General features: G+C 46.1%; 1 pseudogene; it reads left to right on the top strand.

The window, feature by feature from the left end:
- Positions 1-2888: 2888 nt before the first annotated feature.
- On the top strand, positions 2889-20857 carry LOC130017726 (uncharacterized protein C6orf62 homolog; annotated as a pseudogene).
- Positions 20858-25397: the final 4540 nt, after the last annotated feature.

The raw sequence follows: 25397 nt of genomic DNA on the forward strand, positions 1-25397 counted from the left end.
CGTGTTCTTGTTTTGTTCTGGGACCCCATCCAACAGTAGTAAGAGTCTGGGCTTCCTTCACATTCTGCATTCGGGAATCTCTTGGTGGGCTGTGGGGGCCCTATAGATGCAGGAAATCAAACCAGGATAGCTGTGCGCAAGGCCAGTGCCCTCTTTCCCTCTTTCCCTGTGTTCTGTTTGCCGGCTCCCACACTTAGTTTTCATCAATTCGGCTAGATATGTCTGCTCAAATAGTATAAAATTTTCAGTTAAAGAAAAAGGACAGCAGGTCAGCTGCTTGCTTTTCCTTCCCTGAAAGTGATGGGCAGCTTAGATCACAACCCACTTTTATGTCCCCTGGAGAGGAAGGAGCATCTGGCAACTCTGAGACGTACCTCGGGGTGGTCAGGGCCTTTCCAGCTTCAGTGCGGGGACTTCCGGTGACGGCTTTGGGTTGTGCTCCTCTCTGGTGTTCACGGCTATGACTTCTTTTCCAGGGGTTTCTACGGAGCCTCCTGCTGATCCTTGGGCACTACAGAAACTGCAGACAATGGTGATGCATCATGTGACGCACTATCCCCAGGTGGGAGGAGAGTGATATGGTGACATGACACAGTGACAAGCACGTACTCGTGCTCGCCTGCACTCGCACCCCCCTGCTACTGACCTCTCACCATTGCAAGGTCCAGGTGGCAACCCAGGGACAGACTTAAAGAAAAAGGCAGTCGGCTAAGGTCCCGAGGAAGAAACAATGCCCCCTCCCCCCCGCCCACCGCTCCTCACCGATTTCAATTTGTTTCCGCAGAAACCAGGAGGGCATTGCTACAACATGCAGCTCAAAAGGGTTTTTAATAATTTTTTTTAAAAAAAGAATAAAAGAAAAGGATGGGGAGCAACAGTGACTAAGTCTTGCAGGTGAGGACCGGGCAGGGCACAACGAGCCACATCCCTGGGCCCGCCCACAAACCCGAGCACTTGTTCCGGCAACAGGATCTGCTGGTGGACGGCGCCTGAAGTGGCCTGGCCACAAGCTGCTGGCTGCCTGCTGTGACAGGCCACACACGCCCACCTCGACAGCCCCGCCCCATCCCCAACAGGACCTGCCTGCAGCCCCCGCACCCCTGGACCTTCGACCCCCCCTCCCGCCGCCTCCCCCAGGATTCTGCAGCATAGGCGAGGGGACCCGGTGGTCGCCTACCGTCCTGTGCGGCCCCTGTCGCTGGCCGACTGACTGGGCCACCACCGCGGGAACCCGTGCCATGGGGCGCAGAGCGCCGGGGGGACCCCAAGATCCCCCTCCCTCCTCTCCTCCCCCGAGCAGAGCCTGGTCGCCCAGGTGGATGTACAGAGGAGCCGAGAGGGCTGGGAGCAAGACCAGAGAAGATAGGGTCGGGAGCAGCGGCTGCGTCGGGTGGTGGCGAGGACAGCGGGGACTGAGCGACCCTGAGAGGGCAGCGTGGCTTGGCGCAGCGGGGCGGGGCGTGAGGGTGGGAAAGGCGGGGTCGCGAAGCAGCAGAACTCTGTGGATTTAAACCCCTCGCACGGCTGCATGTGCTTGCCGGGCGCGAGTCGCCCCCTCCCCCCGCGGCCCATGCTCAGTGTCCTCCTCTCCTAAGGGCCTCAGGCAAGCCCAGATGCCCCCATGGTCCCGCCAGGGTCTCCTGCCGCGGGCACAACGCGTCCAGGCTAGAGGCTCGCGGTCCAGCGCCGCCTCCGAGCGGCCCAGGTGCTCTAGCCCATGGGCGTCCAGGCACAGGGATCGAAGCAGCGGGCCCGCAGCTCGCCTCCCGTCAGGGCAACAGACACACACACACACACACACACAGCAGCTCTTGGGATGTGTTCTACGTTGGGCTGCTCTAGACAAGAGACAGAAGGAAGCATATACAAAGGCAGTTGCTACCTTTGAAAAGGGGTGGCACTAGTTTTAGAATTCTTTGCCCTGCCTTTCTGTGGCTGTGAAGCTTTCTTCCTTATCCCAACCCCCGTTCTTTAGGTTGGTTTGCAGTGTTCAGGGGTCACTCCTGGAGATCCTCAGAGGACCATATCCAAGTAGGAACCCTCCACACACAAGGAAAGCATCTTGCCCTGGACTAGCTCTTGGGCCCCCATCCGTCTTAAAGAGTTTCCAATTCATGCTTTAGAGACAAGTGTCAGATTTCTTCAGCCTGATCCTAGCTGCCCCTAAGTGAGTATCTCACAGATAATTTTCACTTCTCAGGAGCTGATCTGTCCAAATGTGGGCAACCTAAAAGAGGCAACATTTCTAATGACATGGGAGCATAGAGCCTCGAAACATCCTCTTCAGCCTGCTCCTTAGAACTGCATTGGTGGAAACCACTTTCCAGATTGGTTGTGTATTTGAGGAGCTTTAGTGATGGGAAATCTTGGCTCTTTGTTTCTCTGGGTGGAGCAGGCTGGCACGTCAGCTGAGCCAGAGTCTCTTTCTTTCTGGCTTCCTTGTTTTTCGCACCATTTTCCTGCCCCTGTTTCAGACAGCTGACTCATCTCTTAGAGTGCTTAATATGCTCACGATGAACAGTCATTCTCTCGGCAAGAATCTTGTCCCTGACTTGTTGGTTTATTACAATCTTAGCACAAAATAGACTTCTCGACTCAAGAAGGCTATGTAATGGATCATGGAAAAAAGGACAAAACAAAGCACAGCGAGTAGGGTGTTTGCCTTGCACACAGCCAACATGGCCGACACAAGTTCGATTCCTCTGCCCCTCTCGGAGAGCCCGGCAAGCTACCGAGAGTATCTCGCCCGCATGGCAGAGCCTGGCAAGCTCCCCGGGACGTATGCGATATGCCAAACACAGTAACAACAAAGTCTCCAGTAGAGACGTTACTGGGCCCGCTCGAGCTCAAGCAAAATCAGACAAAGGCAAGAAATACGATTAACGACAATGAGGGAGCTGTGGACTAAGTTCTCATATTCCAAGCGATATCACTACTATAAGGAAGTCAGCAAAGAAGAGTACAGAGAATGTAATGTAAGTGCTGCAAATGACTTGATTTGCAAAACACATCGTATTCTCCAGTGAAAATTGAGAGACTGGTAACGTCACTTTCTCTTGGATGTGAACTATTTCCTTAACTTTCCGTCATGTTTGGCCCTTGACTTGTTGGTTTATGACAATGCCAGTAGCATGCTAGGTAACATTGTAGGTGCTCTCAGTTAAAAACTTTTGTGGCTGTCATCCTCCAGAGGCCATTGGACAGTCAGGCTTGGGCCTGCAGAAAACTTGTTGGGCCTCACGGGATGGGGGGGGGGGGAAACCGGGCCTGTCCTCCCCACCCTAACGAGACCCCAAGTCATCGCCCACGAACGGCCTCTCTGGCTCCTCATCAAGCTGCTCAACGGTCCTGATCCCAGAGACTCAGGAGCAGATCTCTAAACCCAGTGGCTTTTGGCAGAAATCACTCCAGATTTAAGTGTTAAAATTTCGGAATTTCAAAACCACATGGGCCTACTGCAGCCACATGACATCATATGTTATTCATAACCAGCAATAGAACAAATTATCTATTGTTGCCTTTTCAGCAGATCTGAGTGTTGGGGTAAAATTTCAAATAATGGTGGGTCTGGTATCGAAATAGTGAATGTGATCATAGAGAGTAATGTGGAAATCATCTGCCCCACAGGCAGGGGGAGGGTGTGGTATGGGGGTATACTGGGGTTGTTGGGGGTGGAGAATGGGCACTGGTGAAGGTACGGGTGTTTCATTGTATGACTGAGACTTAGACCCAAAAGCTTTGTAACTGCTCTCACGGTGATTCAATAAATAAAATTATACAAAATGGAAAAAAAAGTAAGGTGGAGTTCATGCACAATTCAATCAGCTAATCAGTGGCTGAATAAATAGCAGTACTCCTACAAAAAAAAAAAAAAACTTTTCTGGAGTAATTCTTTTTTGGGACAATGCCCATTCCCCTTATGTCTACGAGTTTACCTTTCTTGTGGATCTGCATGTATGTGGCCAAAGGAACAACCTCAAGTTTTTGGGGGTTTTTTTAACCTCATGTTTTCTTAAAGGTCTAGAGAACATAGAGCGGGTGCCCCTCCTCTTCCTCTTTGTGTTAATCTTTTTTGTGATTTACTGGAAGATGTTCTGGCCAAAAGGGACTTGTCTGTTACTTTGATGGGAAGAACCTATTTGTGGATGAATGTAGGTGAGAGAGACAGACAGAAAGAGACAGAGACAGAGAGAGACAGAGAGAAACAGAGATAGAGAACAACCAATAAAAAGCAAATATGCTTAATGCACTTTGTCCATCTTTTGAAGAAACTTGTGAGAAGATGATTTTGGATTTTGTTTTTGTTTTAGATTCTTTTTGTTTTATTTAGGGGCTACACTCTGTAGTGCTCAGGGCTTTTACCTGGCTCTGTCAGTTCTGAGTTCAGGGCTTACTCCTAGCACTGTGTTCAGGGATTGCTCCTGGTGGGGCTCAGGAAGCCATATGGGATGCTGGGGGTCAAGTCCAGCTTGGCTGTGTGCAAGGCAAATGCCCTGCCCACTGTACAAAACTGCAGCCCTCATACAAGGCTATTAAAGTTGTCCAGAGCTTTGGCTAGACTGGGTCTCAGTGTCTGGTACATTCTGTAACCAGAGGAGTGATGGGTCTTCTAAGGAAATCACAGTACTGTGTATTCAGAAATTGAATGTTTGGAGAGGGACTACTTCAAGTGAGGCGAGGGGTCTTGAAGCATAAGCTTTATTAACATCATGAAAAATCAGCTTCTGGATTGGAAGAGTACTAAAGAGATCCTGTAGCGCCCCCCTTCCCCATATCTGCCTCAACAACGCTATTATGAAACGAATGCCATTTTCATTATTTGCATTCCAACTTTGGAAAAGGAAGTGTTTGGTGAGATCGCCAGTGTTTGGATGCTGGGTAACATAGGACACCAACTTCCATGCTCCAGACCTCTGAAGGAGGCTCCTCTGGTCAGGATAGGCAGGGAATGAGGTCAGCATGCCAGGATTTTTGTAGAAAAACCTGGAAAGGCACAGAGAGGAAAACCAACTGAAAACCAATTGTTCTACAGCAGAGGGGCAATCATTCACATTCTGCTGAAGATTTTTTCAGTGTTTCCATCCTGAGATTTGTAGCTTCTTTTTTCATAACTATATTCAAGAGTACTTAGAGTCCACTCAAGTATAAATTTGTATAAATTTATAAGTAGATATTTCAAGAAAATATTCTTATGAAAAGAAATATATGGGGCTGGAAAGATAGTAGAGTGGGCAGAGCACTTTCCTTCCATGTGACTTACCCTGGACTCCCTAAATCCCATATGGTTACCCAAGCACTGCTAGGAGTAATCCCCGAGTGCAGAGTCAGGAGTAACACCTGAGCATCACCATGTGTGGACCTCAAACAAAAACAGAAACAAATTTTAAAAAATGAAGGAAGAGTGAAAGAAAGAAAAGAAAGAAGAAATTAAGAAAGAAAAGAAGGGAAGGAGGAAAGAAAAGGGAAGGAGGAAAGAAGGAAGGAAGGAAGGAAGGAAGGAAGGAAGGGAGGGAGGGAGGGAAGGAGGAAGGGAGGGAAGGAAGGAAGGAAGGAAGGGAGGGAGGGAGGGAGGGAAGGAGGAAGGGAGGGAAGGAAGGAAGGAAGGAACACTCGGACCCTCCTATGAAATGCGCTCCCTGAAAGGGCAGTATGGAGATTCCATAGAATGCTGTTGCTGCCACCTACAGGCCATATGCTAAAATGACAGAATGCTGCTTAAGATGATAGTGTTAAGGTGAGCTATTTAAGAGACTAATTCGTTTTTCCGTTCCTTGTGCTAAGTGATACAAGCCAGAGAGAAAAGGATATGAAAGAATCCATATTAGGGCATCAAATTTTTGCGTGCTTCAGCTAACTTGCAACATTGCTTTCTGTAAAACTGCTTGGCTGCTTTGCACCTGGGGGAGAGGGGACTTGGAAAGTGAACAGGGCATAACATCTTTCTAAACCAAGTGTGATAGGATTCAGGTGTATTTACTGTTCCTGAAATGTATTCTCTCACTAAAGCACCCTGCAGACTTGGGTAACTCAAATGAGGATGGTCAAGGGAGATTACCTAAGGCTTAATGATTCCAGCTATAACCTTGCTTGTGCTGACACTGGATGTGATGTACGTAAATGCTTATCTTTCAATCTATAGGCTAAGGAGTGAGGACACGAGTGCTGATCTTTCATGGTTCACAGCTGTATTATTTATGTTTCCATTTCTTTGAGATGTTCAAGTTATTCATTTAAATTGTAATTATTGCTGAGCATAACATTTCATCTCATTTTATAGTTTAGTTTCACCTGTATTGTTAAACCTAAATAGTTTCAATACCTTAATAGCATTTAACTGTATGGCACTGTTGTCCAAAGTCACTGCACCTTCACCACTGTCAAAGTGTCCAGGACCCTCCACCACAGTTCTTATATTACTTCTAGAATGATATTTCAAGTGACAAAATGGTATGTAGTACAGATTTAGTCTCTAACTTATCCCTAGCCTGATGATCCCAATTCTTATCCAAAAACTCCATTCGTTGAGTATACCCCTCGAGTCTGTGTCCCCGCACAAGATTTGATGTTTTCACCTGTTTGTAGGGTGATATTTGAATTGATTTTACTTTCCAATTTAGTGCTAGTCTTCAATTTGTTCATCTTTTGTTTCAGTTTCTTAAGTGAAGAGACTTCATGTTAGAATCTATTAGATTGACTTTTTAAAAACAAAATTCACATTTTATTTAGGTTGAAATAAACTATACAAAATTGATTTCCTTCACCAAAATTAACTGCAATATTTTCATTTAATTCCCAGAAGCCCACAAAACAATAATTCTTGTGTCTTCTCCTAGTTTTACTTATAAATCAAGAGGAGGCAGTAGATAATAGTCATGGAGAACAGACTTGAAAGCAAAACAAATCAGTTGTCAGTATCCATGGCCTCTGATCCTATCTTGACCATGAAACACAAGTTCAAGATACACTTGCTAAAAGCTTCTGTAGGCTCAACAAAGGAATGCAAACAGCAACAACCAGTTATGGAACAACAATGGCAGACTCGTCTGTTTCTTTAAGTTCACTTGCTAAAGACAAAATCTTCACTTAAAATCTACACTTTGGCAAGCTCAAGTTTCTCTGGTAATACTCTTAATTGTCCAGTACAGGTTTTGAGCAGTAACACTTAGAACTCTTATCAGTCAAAGGTCAGTTGTGAGCTTTAACGTAACATTTTAAAAATGAATTCCTCCCACACAACCTCCAATTTATTTCTTCAAGGAACTGGTAACTCCATACCCACATATCGCATCCACAGTGATAATGTTATGTCTAAAATAACTAAAAACAACTCTAGAGCCACTAGCAGACTTCACACTGAAATGTGATGTGACACTTTCAATGCTATATTTTAGAACAGTTCGGTCTCCAAAGCAGGAATTCAAACTGGAGCCACTTAAATAGGAGTACAAATGAACATACTCAATGGGAGACCTACTGGTCAAGACAGTCAGTGACTGGGTGGCCTACATACAACATAGCTTTTCTGTAAGATGCTTTCAAATGGAAGATAAACCCTATTTTAAAATCTCTTCGGTGTTTCCAATGGTTTCTGAATTATCTGCAGGAAGCTCTGACTTAGTTGTGTAGAGTTTGATATATGTGTTCACCATTAAATCCAAATCATGTTTTATATCAAAATTTATATTAAGCAAAGCCCAGTTATTCGACCCCTGGTCTCTCAAAGTGTTGCTCAGGTAAGCTTTGAGACACTTCCGTCCATTTTCATAGCGTTCATTTTCTACTTTTGCAAAATGTATCTATTACTTAGAGTTCTACAGGTCGTAGAGGTCTCAAAGTGTTTGGCACATAATCGATAATGTTTATTTAGTTGATCTGGTGTTTTACCATCTAAGTCTGCTGTTCTACAATTCTCCACCCATTTCTGGCACCTGGCCTGGTCCCGCGGGAACCTGAAGAAGGCCAGGTCGGACTGCGTGCTCAAGCGCATGCAGTTGGGGGGCACTCAGAAGTTCTTTATTATCGTGTGCCCGCCCGCCCACCCGCCAGCCCAGCCGTCCCCTCCCCGCCTCCTCAGGGCAGCTCGCCCGCCCGTTATGGCCAGGAAGGGGAGCCTGGCCAGTTGGCTGGCTCCGCAGGGCCGCGCACCGGGGGAGGGACGGGGGGCTGGATTGACTGTTGATGCTTTAGCAATGCTTCACTTAACCAGCTGTTTAAGCACTTTCCAACTGATGGTGACTTATGTTGTCTTTCTTTGTCAGTTCTTGTTCAATGATGTAGTGACTTTTTTGGTACATAAATCTTTGAACATGTATCAGAAAATAATATAGACTACAGGGGCCGGAGCAATAGCAATAGCACAACAGGTAGGGAGTTGGCCTTGCAGGCGGCCAACCTGGGTTTGATCCCCAGCATCACATTTGGTCTCCCCTGCACCGCCAGGAGTAATTCCTGAGTGCAGAACCAGGAGTCACCCCTGAGCATCGCTGGGTGTGACCCAAAAAGCAAAAAATAAATAAATAAAACTAAAAAAATCCCAAAACAAAAAATGTACACTACAATCCATGAGGGAAAATTGAATTGCTGAGACCTTTGAATTTTTATCCAGTTCTAACCCTTTCTTTTCCAAGAAACATAACATGTCTAGTTAAATGAAACATGAATTTGGATCATTACAGAAATATTATAAGCATTTAAAGTACTCTCACCACGAAACCAAATAGCGTGTTATCAGAATTCCTTCTCTGTCTGCAACTTACTATTTATCCTACCAATAATGATTTCTAATCACCACCAATCATGGCCAGAATGCTTGGTTTTCCACATCTGAGCAGCATTTTCCTCCTAAGTCAATGGATTTGGTAAGCTGTTTTTGCTTTGTTTTCTTTTGTTTGGCGACCACACCAGGAAGTGTTCAGGGGTACTCCTCGCTCTGTGCTCAGGGATCACTCCTTGCGGTGCTTGGGGAACGCTATGGGATGCTGAGGGTGAACCTAGGTTGGCTGCTGCAGGGCAGCTGCTGTGACTTTGGGGCGTGGCACTGCCACGTGTAATTCTTGAGCGCAGAGCCAGGAGTAACCCTTGAGCATAACCAGGTGTGACTCCCAAAACCCAAACAAAACCAAACCAATTTTTGACTTCAAGCAAGAAAAATGGAGGCTGGGAGTTCGTTCCGGGTCACGAGATGGCGCTGTGGGGCGTTTTCATCCCTCCCAGGCCCTTTTCTCTAAGAATTTTCCACCCTTGGGCTTGCTTCAGTGTTAGGCCTGGGGTAATTAGGATCAAGCAGGCAGCTTCGGGCGGTGCAGCAGTAGGTTAGCGGTTAGGACACTTTCCTTGCATTCACAGAACCGTTGTCTGTCACTTGGCTTCCCATATGGCCCTCGAGTCGTGCCCGGCGGCATTCCTGAGAGTGCCCTGAGCATCTTTTGGTGTGTCCCCAACCATAAACAATCAAACAGGAAAATTAAAACAAAGCAGTCCTTGATGGCGAATTCCCTCCCTTGAGGGATTCTGAGTTGTATCTTCGTCCATCGCCCACGTCCTTGTAGAAGAGGGTTGGGGAACCCTCAGATTGTGGGGTGATGGAGTGTGTGTTGCTCATAGCAGGAAACATCCAGAGGGCTCGTTCACAGACATCACAAAGTGGGTTCAGAACTGTTCTTGCTCAGAGCGAAGAAAAAAAAAAAATATATATATATATAAAACTTTGCCTTGCTCGTTCCAGACAAGGATCAACCCCCTGCACCCCTCTTTGTCTAGAGAACAAGCTGGGGAACCCACCTGAACCTCCCCAGGAGATTCAGCTATGTACCCCACAAAAGTCTGAAGGTGGGAATCGAACCCTGTTCACCCGCATGAAACACAAGTATCCGCATGGCTATCCAACTGCTGCCTGTCAAAGCTGCGTTTGACCCTTAATTACCCCATACTTAACACTGAAGCAAACCCAAGGGTGGAAAATTCTTAGAGACACGGTCCTGAGGAGGGACGGAAACGCCCTCGCCTAGCGCCATCACGTGGCGGCTAGGCGGAACTACCGGGGCGGCTATTCCCAAGTTTAAGATTTCCAGCTCCTGCGTTGGAGCTCTAGTACCCGGGTAAGGCGTTTGCCCGGTACCTGGGTCCACCGGCTTCGATTCCCAGCATCCCATATGGTCCCCGGAGCACTGCCAGGACTTAACTCCTGAGTGCAAAGCCGTGAGGAACCCCTGTGCATTGCGGGTGTGACCCAAAAAGGGAAAAACAGAAAAAATTTTCTTTGCTTCAGTGTTAATACGGGGTCATGAAGGATCAAAGGTCAAGGATCTAACAGTGAGCCACGAAGGCGCTGGTCTTGTATGGGGCGATCAACCCATAGGTTCCCCCAGCACAGTCAGGAGTGATTCCTGAGTGCAGGGGCAGGAATAACCCTCGAATACCGCCCGTGTGGTCCGCAAAACACAAGCAAACAGAATGCGACTTTCGCGGCGCATTCCTTCACGCCGAACTTGGGGGTGCCGAGCTGAGTCTTGCTTCCAGCTCCTTCCTCTACGGAAAACCGCGAGGTGTGGGGATGACCGCGACAGGAACTGTTTGCGAACGGGCTTAGAGGGAGAGATTCTACTTCGGGCAAAGCACTGGCCAGGCTGCTGGGTTCATCCTGACACAGGGATCGCCCCATGCGAGTCAAACGCCCTCAATGTTCGGCTACCGCTGCACGGCCTGAGGCCGCCTTCTTGATTCTTTGTGACCCGCAGGTTAATATGGAAGCAAACCCAAGGGCTGGAAATCTTCAGGCAGGAAAGCCTGGCCACGGCTCTTCCGCCGATGCACCACGAGAGGGCGCTGTGGGGCGTTTCCTCCCCTCCCCAGGGACATTCCTCTAAGAAATGTCCAACCCTAGTCCCGACTTTCCTCCAGAACTAGACCTCCCAGGATCCTCAGAATTTCTGATTAATAAAACAAAAAAGAATTTCTGCACAGTGGAGTTGCACCCTTGTCCCTCTCCTTAGTCCCCCGCACTGACTGGCCAAGCTAGTCTCTGGCTTTATTTACTGTGGGCTGTGGGTGGCCCCAACAGCTTCTTGGTGGGCTCAGGGGTATGATATGGTGCTGAGACAGAACCCAGGGTGAGCACAGTAGACGATTGTGCCATACCATAGTATGATCTCTCCAAATCAACCATTTTTACAGGTCTCCAGTCTATCACCCCCACACCCCTACGCTCCACTTTTCCAAGGGTGCCATCTTTCCCTATCGCAGAGAATTTGGGGCTTCCTATATACATGAGAAGTCCCAAGTCTGTGAAGGATGGTGACAGAGGTTAGATTCAACTTCAGGATCTCCAAAAGTTTGGGGTGAGATTGCCTACCATCAGAGAAATGGGAGTAGGTTAAAAAGAATTTTGATTAAAACAGTGATAATGAGCCAAAGACCAGGCAACCTCCTTCCCTGGAAATTCTAAATACACCACTCACTCTTCCAAGAATTATTTTATTTGGGGGTTTGATGTGGGTTCGCGGGGTTCTGGGGACCCTTATAAGTGCTTGCTATTAAAGTTAGCCATGAACTTCTGCTTATTTTAATTAAGTTTATTTTTTATGTGTTTTGCTTTACTCATTGAGGTGAACAAAAAATGGTCTATACCCACTTTGCTCTGCCTTTGATCCAGCCCTTTGGAAAGGTTTCCAATTATAGTCAACCCCACACACCACCACCCCATGTTCTGAGGGTGTCCCAACTCTCCTCTACAAGGAATAAGGGTCAGGGATACAGCAAGATACAGCTCAGAGTCCCCCAAGTTGGGGTGAGGGAATCCACCATCACGAACTGAGGCTGTGTCCATGTTATTTGACTTGTTCATAGTTTGGGGGTCACAAACCCAGAAACGCTCAGGGCTTCTCCTGGTTCTGCACTCAGGAATCGCTCCATCATGACGGTGGGACTGTATGGGGAGCCAAAGAAAGAACCAGGGCCTTGTGTCTGCAAGGCAGAGCCCTAACCGCTCTGCTCCTGCTGCAGCCGCCCAAGCTGCCTGCTTGATGACCCCATATTGAAGCAAAGGGCTGGAAATCAAGCATGGAAGAAGTCGGGCCGCGGTAGTTCAGCCTAACTGCCACGAGATGGCGGTGTGCCGCGTTTTTGCCCCTCCACAGACCCCTTTCTCTTAAGAATTTTCCTCCCTTGGGTTTCCTTCAGTGTTAAGTATGGGGTCATTAAGCACACAGCTTCCACAGGTGCAGCGATAGGAGAGTGTCGCGGGTGCTTGTCTTTCCCGCGGGTGACCAAGGTCCGATTCCCGCCTTCAGACTTTTGTGGGGTACATATCTGAATCTCCTCGGGGTGCCCGGGTGGGTTGCCCCAGCTTGGTCTCTGGACAAGAAGGGTTGCAGGGGTTGGAACCTGGTCTGGAAGAAGCAAAGCAAGGCTCTTTTCTTTTTTTGTTCTCTTCGCTCTGAGCAATAAAATTCTGAACCCACCTTCGATGTCTGCGGCTGTGCCCTTTGAATGTTTCCTACAAGGGACAACCCACACTCCACCCACATTGTGAGGGTGCCCCAACCCTCTTCTATAAAGATGTGGGGGATGGAGGAAGATCCAGCTCAGAATGAGGGAGTTCGCCATCAAGCATCTGAGACTGCTTTGTTTTCATTTTCTTGTTTGTTTGTTTATGGTTGGGGCCACACATGGATATGTTCAGGGGGTTCTCCTGACTCTGCACTCAAGAATCACTTCGGAATGGCTGTAGAACTGTATGGGGAATGTACGAAAGGATCTGGGTCCCATGCATGCAAACAAAGAGCCCTTAACCGCTCTGCTCCCGCTGCAACGGCCAAACTGCTTACTTGTTTCCTAATGACCCTATACCTAACACTGAAATCTGTAACTGGCTGTGATCCACTGGGCTGGAGCTATAGCACAGCAGGTAGGGCGTTTGCCTTGCGCGTGGCTGACCCGGGTTTGATTCCTCTGTCCCTCTTGGAGAGCCCCGCAAGCTACTGAGAGTATCCCGCCTTCACGGCCGAGCCTGGCAAGCTACCCATAGCATATTTGATATACCAAAAAACAGAAACAACAAGTCTCACAATGGAGACGTTACCGGTGCCTGTTGGAGAAAATCTGTGAAGGGAGGACAGTGCTACAATGCTACCTAGCTTTGAAGCAAAGAAAAGGGCACGACGTCTCTTTTTTTACAGAAACTAAAACAAGGTATCATTTATTGTAGGATATACTGAAATATCATTTAAAGGTAAAGGCCCTCCCGTTGTTCGTCGATTTGCTCGAGCGGGCCCAGTAACGTCTCCATTGGAGACTTTGTTGTTACTGTGTTTGGCATATCGAATACGTCACAGGGAGCTTGCCAGGCTCTGCCGTGTGGGTGAGATACTCTCGGTAGCTTGCCGGGCTCTCCAAGAGGGGCGGAGGAATCGAACGTGGGTTGGCCATGTTTGCTGCGTGCAAGGCAAACGCCCTACCACTGTGCTATAATGTGAAATATCATTATAAAATATAATTAAGGCTCACATACACTTTTCTATTGATTTCTGTATATAACACAATGATTCAGTATTTGTGTACATTTTAAAATAATTTAGAGAGTAAGTCTAGTTAATGTATGTCACTACATATAGTTAAATTCTTTTCTTGTGCTGAGAACATTTTTCTTTTTAATTTTTATTAGTGAAACACCATGAGGTACAGTTGTAGACTTACAAATTTTTGTGCTTGTGTTTTGATTATACCCTGATCAAGTACCCATCCCTCCACCAGTGCCCATTTTCCACCATTACGGATCCCTGCATCCCTCCCCACCATCCCCCCCACACACACACCTCTTTGGCAGGGCATTCCCTTTTGTTCTCTCTCTCCTTTCGGGTGCTGTGGTTTTTAAAAGAGGCATTGAGTGGAAATCATGTTTGGTCTATAGTCTACTTTCTGCATGCTTCTCCCATCCTGGGTGGATCCTCCCAACACCCTTTATTTGGTGCTCCCTTCTCTATCTGAGCTGAGGGTTAGGAAATCTGAAGCCTGGGACAAGTCGGGCTGCAGTAGTTCCACCTAATCCCCACGTGATGGCGATGTGGGCGTTTCCATCTCTCCCTGGGCCCATTTCTCTAAGAATTTTAAATAGCAGAGGGTGAGCATTTAATAACATTTAATAATGGTCTTTTCTCTGGTTTTTTTCCCCATTGTTTTTAAGTCCCTAGCACCTTTATATTTTTTCACCTTTAAAGCTTGTTATAGTGGGAATTTGTTTCAGAATGAAACTTCTAAAACATCAGTCATTAAAAATTTTAAATTTTACGAAAAGATTTACAAAACGGGTATAATTTGGGGGAATTTCCTTTGCTTTCTGAATTCTGTACAACACGAGTTACACACTCAATATTGCGTGAAAAACCAGAAATCCTTCTCCTCTGTCACTCCTGCTCTAATGGGCACCCTAGTTTTCAAGCACAGACAGAGCATTACAGGCACAAATCACCCTTACTCCCCCAGACAACAGTGGGAGAAATGTGTGGTGTAGGAATGATTCCCTTCCATTCTAACTGGGCTTCCAGCCTCTGAAGTATTGTCGCAAAGAAGGCAAACAAAGCAGTCCTGCACTAGACATTCCAGGGACCAGCCTGAAACCGATTTTGGAAAAAGGAGAAAGTGGTGCCCCTACTTCTGTCAGACCCAAAGCAGGCAGTCGGAGGCCTTTGTGGTGATTTCTGAGTTAGTTTTGAAGAAGGCTTTCTCCTGGAGTCTTCTTTTCACTTTCACTTAGGGAACACTTTAGTATGTCAGAAGAATTGTTTGTGCTTGAAACCAGGGTGATTTCCCATTTCTTTGTGGACTTTGTATGTATGAGTCACGTCTTGCAGTGGGGTTCGGAGATGCACTTGGAAGAATATGAGTTCTGAAAACTTGAGATTTTAAGCTGAGTCTTTTATCTATAGTCTCTTGCTTATGTTTTTTGTTTGTTACTTTTGTATTCCTGGAAATCAAACTCAGGCTCTCACACGTGCAAGGCAAATGCTCTGTTGCTGACCTACATCCTGACCGGTTTTAGACTTAAGTGTGACCTTCATATTATTACAAGAACGGGGGGATTTGATGGAGGGGAGATTGGGCCATACCTGCAGTGCTTCGGGCTTACTCTTGACTCTGAGCTCAGGGTGCACTCCTGGCAGTGCTTGGGGGATCATACGGGGTGCTGGGATTGGGACCTGAGTCAGCATGCAGGCCTGCTCTCCCATAGGTCCTGAAAACTCAAGAACATAAATCACAGTTTTCCCTCAAGTACCAAGATGGGAGGTTGTCAATTTCCCAACACTGTTTCTTTTTATATAGGGGTTGCTATCATTTGGATGCTTTCTACTCCATTTCTGAATGTCCTCCCTTCTGCTGACATAATCATATGCATCTCTGGAATTCAAGCGCTCCCTTTGGAAGGGACAGATTTAAATTTTTGTGACTTCTCTTTCATTACTTTTCATCTATTGGAAGTAACTTTTCTTGGATGATCTGATACTCACCCAGCACCAGATATTCTCATCCAGAATCCTGTAAGAACATTCTAATTTTTGCTTGAAATTTACACAAAGGGCATAGAAGGGAGAAGGGATGAAAGGGAAGTCTGAGCTGTGCGGGAAGAAAGCTGTGGGAAAAGAAAGAAGTCATAATTCCTGTTTCTTCTTTAAAACCAGAATTTCAGTCATCTGTTTTGGGGCACTCAGGTTTTTTCCAGATTCTGGCTATTGTAAAGAGTGCTGCAATGAACAAACAGGTGCAGATGTCACTTCGACTATACTTTTTTGCCTCTCTGAGATATAGTCCCAGGAGTGGTATTGCTGGGTCAAATGGGAGCTCAGTTTCTAATTTTTTGAGAATCGTCCATACTGTTTTCCAAAAGGGCTGAACCAGTCAGCTGAACCAGCAGTGAAGGAGGGTCCCTTTCTCGCCACATCCGCGCCAGCACTGATTGCTTTTGTTCTTTTGGATGTGGGCCAGTCTCTGTGGTGTGCAATGATATCTCATTGTGGTTTTGATCTGCATCTCTCTGATGATTAATGATGTAGAGCATTTTCTCATGTACCTTTTTTGCCATTCAATGTCTTCTTTGAGAAAGTGTCTGTTTATTTCATCTCCCCATTTTTTGATGGTGTTGGATGTTTTCTACTTGTGGACTTCAACTAGTACTTTATATATCCTTGATATCAACCCCTTGTTGGATGTGTATTGGGCAAATATCCTTTCCCTTTCTGTAGACTGTCTTTGTACTTTGGTCACTGTTTCTTTTGAAGTGCAGAAGCTTCTTAGTTTAAAATAGTCCCATTTGTCTATCTCTGTTTTCACTTGCTTGGCCAGTGATGTGACATCTTTGAAGATACCATTAGCTTCAATGTCATGGAGGGTTTTGCAACTTTGTCTTCAATGTACCTTATGGATTCAGGTCTGATGTTGAAGTCTTCAATCCATTTTGATCTTAATTTTGTACACGGTGTTAGGCAGGATCTAAGTCCATTTTTTTTGCATGTAGCCATCCAGTTTTGCCAGCACTATTTGTTAAAGAGGCTTTCCTTATTCCACTTCACATTTCTTGCTCCTTTATCAAAGATTAGATGATTAGATTAGTGATAGGAGAATCCTCCCAGGATGGGAGAAGCATGCTGAAAGTAGACTATAGATCGAACATGATTGTCACTCAATGCGTCTTTTGAAAACCACAGCACTGAAAAGGAGAGAGAGAACAAAAGGAAATGCCCTGCCACAGAGGCAGGGTGGGGGGGAGGGGCAATGGGGGGGGGAAGGGATACTGGGATCCATGGTGGTGGAAATTGGGCACTGGTGGAGGGATGGGTACTTGATCACTGTATAATTGAAACTCAATCACAAACATTTGTAAGTCTACAACTGTACCTCATGGTGTTTTACTAATAGAAATTTTTTAAAAATCAGAATTTCAGAAAGCAACAGTTAATTTTGAATATGCTAAAACAGCTGGCATGAGGCAGATGTCAGAGCATTAAAAAGTGCCAGGGGCAGAGAGAGATTGAGAGAGAGAGAGAGAGAGAGAGAGAGAGAGAGAGAGAGAGAGAGAGAGAGAGCTCTCCAGGGTGGATGCTCAGCTCAGCATGCAGCAACCCCAGACTTGATCTCCAGAACCTCATGTCTCCTTAGTGCCACCAGAAAGAGTCGGAGTTACAGCCCCTCTTCTTCTAAGTTCTTTTTTTCACCTTCTCCTCTTTCCTGTAAAACCCTTAGCAGCATGAGCACTGCTGCTCAGTTAACAAAATTCAGTTTACTCAGCTTTGCTACAGACTTTGATAAATCGCATAACCCCCTTCAGGTTTTTCTTGGTTTGATTTTTGCTTTGGGGCCACCCCCGGTGGTGCTCAGGGATTACTCCTGTCTCTGCACTCAGGAATCACTCCTGGCGGGGGCTCAGGGAACCATATGGGATGCTGGGGATTGAAGCCGATTGGCTGTGTGCAAGACAAGTGCCTTAGCCACTGTGTTCTTTCTCTTAGGCCCAAATTCAACTTTAACTTACCTAGAGTAAATGTTCTAATAGTGGGTCTCATTGCCCTGACCCTGAAAGAGCCTCCCATAAGGCACCGTTGGGAAGGACGAGTAAGGAGAGGCTGATACACTCTCAGGGCTGGGACGAATGGAGACGTTACTGGGGCCCGCTCGAGCAAATCAATGAACAACAGGATGACAGTGACAGAGTAGATATCTTAGAGTGTTCATGGAGAAGATGTATCTAGGATTAGAGATGTGGAGGGGGCAAGGCACTTGCCATACCTGCTTCTAATCTCACTTCGGTTTCTGGCACCACATGTGGTCCCATGAGTACCTCTAGAAGGAAGCCCTGAGCGAAGGAATAAGGAGTAGGCCCTGAGCAGCTTCGGGTATAGCCCAATTCTCCCCCATCACAAAATGTTTTTAAAGATGATGATCAAAACTCCTTGGCCAGCAGAGGGGAGAAAAAGTTATAAAAACATCCTTAGCCTAGTAAAACATTTCTCAGTCAGGGTCCGACCTCAGATGAAAATAACATAAATGGTAAGACCAAGGGGCCAACATATTGATGATGGGGGCTATACAAAATGGAAACGAGTCCATTGGAAAAACAACCCAGAATAACAATTTGATTAATTCAACAGTATTTATTACATGTTCAACGAGTGGCTCGAGAGAGGTGAAGAGGTTTGCTTCGCACACAGTTTTGTCCTTAGCACAGCATATCTTCATCACCAGGAGTGACCCCCGAGTACAGAACCAGGAGGGACCGCTACCCCCTCCTCTCCATGTTAACGGAGTGTTGGGTTGTGTAGGTTCTGAGGTTGCTGTGGTGAACAGGCAGGTGCGATTCCTGCTCTTCCAGAGCTTACCTTCTGTGAGAAAGCTTATCATTAGCATGGAATCAAAATGATGAAGGAGATGCTGATGAATTCACACAGGAAATCAAGAGGCGATGCCCAGGAGGGCCCTGTGTCAGCCTGGGATGTCAGGGAAGGCCTACAGCCTGGAGAGTGAGAATGCACCAGCCATGCTGGCAGCTGGTTCACGGGCTTTGAAGGAGATGGGATTTACTCAGTGCCAGAGGCCAGCGGCCAGTACTTTCTTGTGTCTTTTCACCTCTCTTGGCGTGTGTCTTAGAACCCCGATGACTGAGAACAGACTCAGGCCTGCGGCTCTCTATTCTCAATGACCCTTTGAAGCCAACTTGCCAGTCATTTCAGTCACCTCCGGGAATTCACACTAAACACCCTGACTCAAGATCCTTTATATTAGGTGGGCACCCCAGCCTGGATATAGCACCACAGCAAACCCATTGACTGGATCCACTTTGAAATTTATGGAGTCCTTATGCTGCTGAACAGTGGCATAGGAGTGCCCTGATCCTCCTTGCCCACGCTCACTTCACTCCAGACTGTCCCTTGTCCCTTCCCCAGCCCCCACCCACTTCCTCTGATGTAGTTCTTCCCACACTAGAAAGATGCTTGATTCAGCAAGTCCACATGACCTGTGGTGCACTGCATCCAAGTGTGTGCAGATGCCACAACAAAATGCGTGTAACCCCAGTGAATACCATAACCAACTGTGGGAGCACTGCAAATCCTGGTCATTACAACAGTGAAAAGGGAAGAGAAAGGGAAAATGAATGAACATTAACAGCATCAAGTAAGGCATAAGCACATCCATCCGCATAGTCCTAGACAGGGTCAGAACCAGCAATCTCATTGTTTTCCACCTTCACAGCTGTTCTTCTCACTGGCGTGGCTGCAGAGGAAGAATCTCACATGGAGTTGTCATCTGCCATCCCTTGGGACAGCAATAGCTTCCTCTGGAATGTGTCTTGTAGGACCTGCCCGCAGCTCTATTTCAGGTGGTCTAAGTACTTATGATTTTGTTTTTTTAGTCACATCTGGCAATGTTCAGGGCTTACTCCTGGCTACGCACTCAAGATTTACTCCTGGTACTGCTCATGAGACCATATGGGTTGCCCCAGGGATTGAACCTCATATTGTTCACGGACTAATCTAGCTCTGTGGTCTGGGATTACTCCCGGCAGTGCTGAGTGAACCATGCAGTGCAAGACTAAACCCAGACACAAAGCCTGCACTCCAGCTCTTCGTTCTATAGCCGTGTTTTGGGGGGCTTTCTTCATTTCTATTTTCGTCGGGGAAGCAGACTGGAAATGCTCAGAGGTTACTCCTGGCTCTGTAACTCAGGAACAACTCTGAGCAGTTCCTTGGGGACCAAATGCTCTATCCACTGCACTATCACTCTAGACCCAAGGAAGGTCTTATTCTCAGAAATATGCACACAGGGTTATCGTGGCTAGTTTTTTATTCCAGCAAAGATTTGGTCCTAAGTATATAATGCGCTGTGAACATTCATTCAATTGGTGGTGGGAACCATGACTTCAAACGTTGGCTTTTGATTTGAGGTCACACCTATTAGTTCTCAGGAGCTACTTCAGGTTTGGTGTGAAAGGTTGTTGCTGGCAGTGTTCATGGGACCACAGGGTACTGAGCATCTAACCAGGGACTTCCGTTTTCAAATCCTGTTTTCAAACTCTGGCTTTTGAGAACTATTCCTAGTTTCTTATTGGAGGAGTGGCGGTATCTTTCTCTCTGTCTCTCTCTGTCTTTCTCTCTCACTGTCTCTTTCTGTTGGGGCCGGACTAGATGGTGAAGATGAGTCCGTGTAGAAGAAACAAGCTCTGTACAGACTATATGCTCAGCTTAGAAAGAAAAAGAAGCTCTAGCTGACCAGTTTGACTTCAAGATGTATATTACCTTTGCATTCAAGGAGAAGAAGAAAAAAATCAGCAGGTTTTGAAGTGTCTGAGGTCAAACCAGTCATGACGAATAATTATAAGAAAATATCCTAAAAGGTGTGCGGGATTCCAGCTATTCCTTGGAAAGTTCCATAGAGCTTTTAAAGGAGGATGTGGTCCAGCTTCCTGCTCCTCGATACCAGTCTGTGAGAAGGGATGTCATTGACTGTACTCAGGAGATGTATTTCATTCTGTGGCCTTAGAATGTTATTGAAAAAAATTGTCTGTCTACTGTTTTCTAGTTGGAAGGAATCTGATGAGCCTTTTCGTCTCATTCATGCCAAATTTGAGTTTCATCACTGTGACTATGAAAAACACTTTCTGCATGTACTGAGCCACAAGGACAAGACTGGAATTGTTGTCAACAATCCCAACCAGTCAGTGTTTCTCTTTATCGACCAACAGCATTTGCAGACTCCAAAAAATAAAGGTAATATCTTCAAGTTATGCAGCATCTGCCTCTACCTGCCAGAGGAACAGCTCACCCACTGGGAGGTTGGCACCGTAAAGAAACACCTGCATCCTTCCAAGCCAGAATAGAGTCTGGGCCAGCACAGTGGAGAAGATCAGAGTGCAGCAGGAGATCTTGTCTTGTTTTCTTACCACTTTATTCTTTCAGAGATTAAAGAAAATGGACTCATGCACAGAACACTCTGCATTTTGAAACTTGTTCATCCTGATTTCTTTTTAAATCATTTGTATCTCAGAACTGAAAAAAATTAGCTGTCTTCTTCACAGACTGTGTGAAAGAAGACTTTGCATATTTGCTGCACTGTATCAGCATCTTGTTAAAAATGTCAAATGAAAGGACTATTGTACACCGAAATGCTTCAATGTATTTGAAAGCACAAGGTGATACTCTTTTTGACGGTCTTTCCATTTGAGCTGGTTTTTGCCTCTTTGACATCTGTCATCAGCATTTAGAGGGTAAGAAGTACATGTAGGAGAATAAATAATTTTTACAAATGCAATAGCTTTGCTATAATTACCGTTGATCCAGAACACTGTCAGATTCAATCTAATGACCAGAAGTAGTTGTTCTAAAAAGAAAATTCAACCACGGAAAAGAAATCTTAAATGAAAAAAGCATCTCATTGCAGGTATTCTAGCCTCATTTTACTGGGCCAGGTTTGTTTAAAAAAAAAAAAACCAGACGAGTCCATGTAGACTATCCCACTAACGGTCAGGAATACAGGGAACCATGAAAATGGGCGAGACAAGACGTGTGTGTCCAGATTGGTTTCAATGAGGCTCAACATCTCTTTCTTTAAGCTGCCTTAAGTAAAAAACCTAAATCTTAGTATAGCAGAAGAGTCAGTCTTTTCTCATAGACCAGATGACACCAGACCCACTTGACACCAGATGCTTGAGGTTGTAAATAACAGGCCAGAACATTTGGCTGTGTTTCTTTCCTGAGGGCTGAAACTAACTGGCTTGTGAACATAATCAAACAATGTATGTCATAATGCCCCCGCTTAGGGGGCGTGGCTAGGGGCCAGTTGGTGGGGGCGGGAGGGGGAAAGCGCTGTTGCTCTGGCCTTTAAAGGTCAGCGGGAAGGCGGGTGGGGCAGGCCTGGCTGGGACTGCGGGCTCACGCTCCCCACCTCCCAGGTCTCACGCTGAGGCGGGCTCCGTGTCCTGCGTGCCTGTGCGGACTGCGTCACGGGCGTTGACCGCCGACCGCTGGTGGTGGCTCCTTGGAGACTGCCCGGCTCCTGCACGCCACCTCCGAGGCCCTGGGCTGCGCCCGCCATGCCAAGCTGCTGCTAGGTGGCCTGTGCTTGGGGCCCAGCTGGATGCTGAGCGTGTGGGCGGGCGCTCAGAGCAGGTGAGGGGCGGGCATGGGGGTGGGGGTCCTTGCCAGCCTGTGGGGCCCAGCTGGACGCTGAGCGTGTGGGCAGGCGGTGTGGGCAGGCGCGCTGAGCAGGTGAGGATTTGAAAGGATCCTATGTATTTCCCAGTTTCCTTCTGGGAATCAGAGCAAAAAGCTGTTTGCTAGTTCTTAGAATTGGAATAATCTGCAGAACTCAACACCGCCAGTTAATAATAGTGCCTAGATAGTCTGTGTGCTTTTCTGGAGGCAGTGTTTCTGAGTTGCCTCCTCCGTAAGACCTGAGCAATGCTGGGTGTGCCCCTTCCCCCCCTCAAAAAAAAAACCCACAACAGCAGTAATAATAATCTGATGTCAATTGTAGTCAAGGATATTTTCATCAGGCTTTTATATACTCGAGTTTTATTCTAGTTAAGTTTCTGAAAGGCCCTGCTGTAGAAAGGCTTGGTAAAGCTTGCCTACTTGAGTCTACCACACGTTAAGGGTGTGCTTCTGTAGATCCCTTTTTAGGGTGATTCATTTGAGAAGCTTGACCCTCACCAGCAAACAGGTGTCTTAATTGGTAAAGGTCAGAAAAAGGCGTCTGGTAGGTTGCGTTATAACGGTAACATTATTCAGCAAATTTTTGTGGGTCTTTGGTCACCCTTAAGAATGTCTTCGGGTGGCCTGAAATTCAGTGTTTGTCTAAGGATGATGACTTTCCTCATCTGAAAAATGTCTGAGCTCTCAGAGGGTTTAACTTGACAAGGGAGATGTCCTCGGTTCCGATGACAGCCCAGAGAAGTTCTAGCCTGTGATTCGGTTAATTCAGCAGTGGAGGAGGACCGTGTTAGATGAGTTCACGGTATGGACCCATGTTCAAATGCTCTGAAAAACATCGCATTGCTGTCTCAATGACAGCTCCCTGTCAGAGACCTCCACAACAAGCACTTGAGTTGCCTGAAGTGCCTCACAGCGCTGGGATAGTCCTTTAGGAACAGGAGCAGAGAGCTTTCATCAGCAAGCTGTGTGAAAGTAAAACAGACTTCACAAATGGCAGTGATTGCTAAATGTCCCCACATGGCTGTGACCATGACTTCAGGGAGTTGTGGCAGGTGTTATACTGAGGCCTTACAATGATGTCCTTGCTATTTCCTGTATGGTGGGAGTTTCCCTTCCTCTAGGAGTGGAGACGTGCCTTTGATTTGTGGTGTCTCCTTCTGAGTTCAGTTTTGGAAAGAAAAAAAATGACTCTAAAAGAACATATTTTTGCACACACACACCCCAACACTATTTCTTTGACTCCCCAAGTTCTAAAAACAATTATTTGAAAGAACCTTTTCAAATGAGTAAAAGGTCTGCTCTTTTCCAGTTCAGAAGATAAAGTAACATTGTCTACGTTATAAAGCATGATGGGGAAACATGAATGTCAAAGGAAAAGTTGGTGACTCCTTTCTGGATGTTGTGGCTGAAGATCATTTAAAGATTGATGATTTGGGTGAGTCTGGAAGATTCCTGAACTTTTATAAGTGAGCTATTGCAGTGGGTTCAAATTTTTTTCCAAGAATTTTAACTGACAACATGCTAAGCAAAGTATTAAAATTCAAGATGTGCAAGTACATTTCCATTGATAAAGAATGATAGTAATACAAGCTTAATGAACTGTAATTAAATGTAGAAAGTTAGATCTACTTAATCTCACATTTAGAAAACAACACATCAACAATGTTTTTTACACCACAGCTCTTTGTAACAGCAAAGGACTTGAAACAAGTACGTGCCCATCAATGGAGAACTGATGTAGTTCAGTCGTACAGCATTATACTATTGTTCTAAGGAGTATTTAGTAGAAGTATCAGTGGTTATCCATAGGTAGGCTGGGAACACGAGGGAGATTTTCTTGTAAAACTTTTTAACATTTTTCTCCAAGTGTAAGTAGGCTACCTATTTTCAAGTGTATTTAAAGAAAAGAAAAAGAACTTGAAGGCTAAGTCTTCCTGGATGATCTCATCGGTAGATCATCCAAGGTAAGGAATAGACAGTGTTCACTGAAAATAGACCCATAGACTCTGATGACAGAACTGAGATTACCAAGGGTGCAGGGCATAGGAAGGAAGGTTCCTGTGACCCGAGAGAGGCTGTCCTTGTGGTGGTGGGGATGGTGACTTAAATTCCATGTTTTTAGTTGCTTTCAGCTTTTCCGATGACTTGAAAAAAATATTGGAAGGAGTCGTTTCCAAACATTCGATATTGGTTGTCTCTTTTTAAACCTCTTCATTTCACTCTTCTTTCCTTTGGCCCTGAATGCATGGAAGTGGCCTGTCTCTGTGACCGCCGAGCTGTGCTAATTCACTTCTGCTCTTGAGCCTAGTGATTAGGGTGATTGGTCCTATCATCAGTCACAATTGTCCCTGATCCCCTAAGTAGCTTCCTACTTCCCTGAGGATAAAAGACACATGATTTGGTTCCCTTTGCTCTTCCTCCCTTCTCCTTTTCTCCTTTCTCTCTTCCCCTGTCCCCCATTGCGGAGGGGGTGGGGTTTGTGTCACACCTGGCAGTATTCAAGGATTACTCCTGGATCTGTGCTCAGGGATCCTGCCCTGCAGTGTGTGGGGAATCCAGTACTGTGTGCAAAGCAAGTGCTTGCACCTCTGTACTACTCTCAGCCTCTCTCTTTCTCTCTTCATTCTTTATTCACGCGTTGGCCACCTGCTTTTTCTCAAGCACTGCATTGAATTCAACCCACATTTCCACCTTTGGGACTTTCCATCAATTTGACATTTCTTTCTGCCTGGGTCATTTTCTCTCTCTGACCTGAAAATCCTGCAAGTGTTGCTTTTCATCTTTCTAGTCTCAATTTACATGCTCCTTTTGACATGGCACTTTTCCCAACGCCCTCGTATAAAATAGGGTTTCTTACCCCTTTTTCTTGTTTAAAACATCCAGGTCCTCTCTCATCCCATTGATGACCAGCTGTTTCTTTGTTTCTGTTTCTCTCTGCCAGTAGACTTCATTGGAGAATAAAATAATCCTCATTTTACTTCACATTGTATATGGAGTGAAGTATGTATAAACCAAAAGGACAGGTGTAAATTTAGGATGCAGTGCGCATTTTTAACATCGATTAAAAATGTGGGCAAGTTGTGGGCGGGATTAAAGATAAATTAAAATAGATTAAAAATGCGGCAAGTTGTGGGCGGGACATTCAAAGTAAGAGAATGCCCTGGAACCCAGTGCATCGTTGCTGATCGGAAAAAATGCCCTGGTACC

Source organism: Sorex fumeus, unplaced genomic scaffold (assembly GCF_029834395.1).
Source record: "Sorex fumeus unplaced genomic scaffold, SorFum_2.1 ptg000217l, whole genome shotgun sequence".
Taxonomy (NCBI): Eukaryota; Metazoa; Chordata; class Mammalia; order Eulipotyphla; family Soricidae; genus Sorex; species Sorex fumeus.